This window comes from Mustela lutreola, chromosome 7 (assembly GCF_030435805.1).
Source record: "Mustela lutreola isolate mMusLut2 chromosome 7, mMusLut2.pri, whole genome shotgun sequence".
Lineage (NCBI taxonomy): Eukaryota > Metazoa > Chordata > Mammalia > Carnivora > Mustelidae > Mustela > Mustela lutreola.
Window position 1 is genome coordinate 82,552,657 of NC_081296.1, and position 4,104 is coordinate 82,556,760.

The 4,104-nt window shown below is 38.9% G+C and overlaps 1 long non-coding RNA gene across 1 annotated transcript; it reads right to left on the reverse strand.

Moving 5' to 3' along the window:
- Positions 1–349: 349 nt before the first annotated feature.
- LOC131835407 (uncharacterized) lies at positions 350–2,818 on the reverse strand. The gene is made up of 4 exons (XR_009355179.1): positions 2,664–2,818; positions 2,185–2,268; positions 1,950–2,052; positions 350–439 (listed from the first exon to the last, which is right to left on the reverse strand). It is a non-coding gene; the product is annotated as an uncharacterized LOC131835407 (long non-coding RNA).
- Positions 2,819–4,104: the final 1,286 nt, after the last annotated feature.

Here is a 4,104-nt window from a genome sequence, read left to right on the forward strand (position 1 = left end):
TTACTCTGTGTCAGCATTATTCTAAACAATAATTCGTGGATTAACTTTCCATTGCTTTATGGATTAAATAATATTATAATCCCCACTTTATAGATGATGAGCTTGAAGCATGAACGACTGAGCCATGTATTCCAAATCACAAAGCCAGGAAGTTTTCAAGTAACATTTTAAATCCAGGTGGCCTGCCTCCAGCCCATGCCCTTGACCTCCGTGGTCTTCTCCCTCTGCAGAAGATGAATTTTGCCAGCTTCAGCATTCTGCCAAGAGCCAGGACTAACATGACTCCATCTGATAAATTCAAGGTTTCTATCTCTAATATAATACAAATGCAAGATTCACTTACGATTTTTCCTTTACAGTTGTTCCTAATTATTCTATTTGTGTTTACTTGGAACGCCTGGGGGATTCAATAAAGGCATTCCAATCCATGTGCACGATCCTGAAGAAATCAATAGATGGGATGAAAATGAAGTGAGATTTAAGCAAGCTTTCTGTATCGAAATCATATCATTCACTGGAGACTGTATCCTCCTGCTTCTCTGAAAAAGCAAGCAGCCCCATTCTGTGTGTTGAAGCAAGCTCAAGTCCTAGGCTAGAGAGCCGTTCTAATCAACTAGTAGCTGCGAGCTATGTTACTGAACTTTGTGTTACAAGTGATGGTAAATGCTACGCTGATACGCCATAGTTTTCATCTGATGATCCCAATCTACTGAGAGTCTAATAGCTTCTCTCAACCTTTACCATCTTAAGCGCCACTAAGAGATTGAATCATCGCAGGGAGGCCAAATGGAATGCATGGAATGGGTTGTATAATGGGATGGTTGTTTTTGTTACATAATGTAACAATCACTCCAAATAAAAAATGCTCCCTGTGTCTCTACGGAAAATATTTATGTTGGAGGATCTATGTGGGCTGGGGTCATTGAGCACCAGCAGAACAGGCAACCGTATGTGGTCCATCTACGAAATATTATTTAAGGCACTTCCCCCCCTTACTGCAAGAAACTCTCTCTTCCAACACTTACATAATTATTCCGTCAGCAAGAATTCATTGAGTACTCCTTTGGGCCAGACTTTTGTTGATGAGATGTATAGTTGTCCTTGAGCGAGATCATACGAATGATCAGGTGTGGTGAGAGACATAATAGGAGAAAACATCTGTCCCAGGAAGTCAGGATGGCATACAAAATCTTTACCTCCTAGGGACAACTATCCTCAGCTTCCTCCTCTTCTCCCAATTCAGTCTGGGTTTGGCCACATTGGACTTCAGGAGTTGCCAGTAAGAGGTCATTGTTTTTCACAATACCATGGTTTCCACAGAGATTTCTTCGACTCTCAGTCACACTCCCCATCTCCTCTGCCTAGTGAACTCTAATCTGTTAAGGTTTAGCTCAAAAACAACCTCCTTTTTAAAATCTTCCCTGATTTCTTCACCCTGTTCTTCTTGCTCCATCCCTTAGTCCATCTTTCCTTCTTTAAATGCAGAGCATTTTGCTTTCCCCTTTCTTCTGGCATTATTTTATATGGCATTATAGCAATTTTTAGACATTTTGGTATTTTCACTCGTATTGGTTTGTAAACACTTTAGGACAGAGATTATATATATATATATATATATATATATATTTCCTTTCTATAACTTATTACTGGGAATTGCATATTGTTCAAAATGCTTCCTGATTAACACAGTGAATTGATGAAAAATAAATACCATTTGCTTAGGAGCTATTGCTAAATTTGCATGTTTTACATCATTTAATTTTCTGAATAATCCTCCAAGATAAATATTACCATCATCATTTTACAAATGAGGAAACAAAAGCTTTGATGGGTTAAATGAGTTGCCCAACACCATACACCTTGGAAATGGGGAACTTGTCTAGTTTTAATGGTCATCTCTTATTTTACCATCCTGCAAAAAATAAATGAGAATGGGTATGTAATTGTACCTTCTTTTATATCTTTCATACTCAAAATGTGACCAACAGATCAGCAGCACTAGGATCAGGTGGATGGCCATAAAAATGCAGACTCTTAGGCTCCAGGTTATACCTGTGAAATCAGAATTTACATTATTAACAGTATCTCCAGATTATTCTTATGGATAATAAAGACTGAGAGGCACCCATTACCTTCACATTTTTTCCCTGGTGAATCACGATTCCTGGCTTTTTAAAAACTCACCTCAGACACGCAGAAAGTTGATGCTTACTGTAACATGCATCCAATAAGCAAATGAAATCCTGCAGGTACCAGTTTGGACATACCCTGCAAGAAAAGTGAAACCTTATCTACTTTTCTAACATTCTTCTTTTCTTGTTTTCCCCACCTTCCTTCATCATTCTTTGTGGGAAGAGGGCTGGCTAAAAAATTCACTAGGCAAATGTGAAAGTCTTTCTGGGGGCTTCTCATTCAGATTATTTAATTGTGAGAAATAAAGTACCACTAGAGTTAGCTAGAGAGAAGGGAAGTTTCAGAATACATCTGGAGTGGTTTCAGTAGTGGGCTCTCGTAAGACATCTGAACCCACGATCAGTAATAGGATCAGCCCTCATGGAGGTGCTTCTGAATGCAAAATCTGTGCAGCAGAAGTTTGGGGTTCTTCTCCTAGTGTTCTACCATTAGTGAAGTTTGGTTACCCAACCCTCTGTTCTCATCATTACCATTGTCTGTTCCCCTCTGTCATTTCCTCTTTTTGCTGTAAAAATTCTTTTTTCTTATTCCTATTCAAGTTCTAAAGACTGAGAATATGATTGGTTAATCCCATGTACTCAAGGGAGCCACATGCTCTCAGATCACAGGGTAGGATATTGGTATATGGAAGCAGTTCCTTGTTCGAACACCCAGCTCCAGTTCCATTAGCCGCAGCTTAGTGTATAGAATGATTTCTTTTAGGAATAATCTTTGAACTTCTTCAAACCCTTGAGAAGTCTAGTTTCCTTTAGAAAGGGGTATGAGTAGATGGCTCTGCAAAAAAAAAAAAAAAGTCCAAGGCAAACAGGAAAAAAAAAAGTTAACTTTTTTAGAGCTAGGTAGCTTATTACATACTCAGTAGATGTGACTAATTATTAAATTCTGCCTTCTTCCTTAAGACATAGCATTAGGGTAAGACAAAACAAGTAGTCCATTGTCCCACTGAGTTCATTTTTTAAGTAGATATTTACTGAGAACTGACCACTAGTTAGACATTCTGTAATGTGGGGATTACAGAGATGCACAGAACATGGTTGACACCTTCAGGGTCCTTAAAATTTAGTGGTCACAGCTATATGAAGAAAGGTTTTGAGAATTTATGTCACAAATGCAAAGACCATCAATCCAAGATGTGGCTTTTGTGTATTTGCACATATACGCCTCTTGTTCAAATTCTCTCAGAATTTCTTTGTGGGGAAATTTACATTAATTTGAGCTAAGGTTATTGTCTTTACTTATCCAAGCAATATGAAGGGAAACAGGAATGAGTAAATCCAGCTTGTGGCTGAACGACTTTAAAAAATATATATATTGAAAGGTCAAGAGTTGAACCACATTTGCTTGGTAGTATTGTAGGATCTGTCATAAGAACCGGGTCTAAGGTATTACTTTATCCTTGGGCAGGGAGGAGACATAATAAATTAAAAACTGAGAGCAGGGCGCCTGGGTGGCTCAGTGGATTAAGCCGCTGCCTTCAGCTCAGGTCATGGTCTTAGGGTCCTGGGATCGAGTCCCGCATCGGGCTCTCTGATCAGCGGGGAGCCTGCTTCCCTCTCTCTCTCTCTGCCTGCCTCTCTGCCTACTGTGATCTCTCTCTGTCAAATAAATAAATAAAATCTTTAAAAAATAAAAACTGAGAGCAATGTGTTCAGTCATATGTCTGGAAGTACCCATTCTAGGCACCATTTGAAGCACGTTTTTATCTATAATTAATATAGGACCATCTTATTCAGATAAAGTTAGAAGGCTACTTTATAACTCTCTGGGTTGAGAGATACATGATATGGAATCATTGGTGTGCATCATGGAACGCAATTCTTACCTTGCCCAAGGCACTAGTTTCCAAAGGGTTTTCATACCTTCATGGTGGTGGTTCTCAATTTCTAAGTAGAGAGACTAAGATAAGCTGTT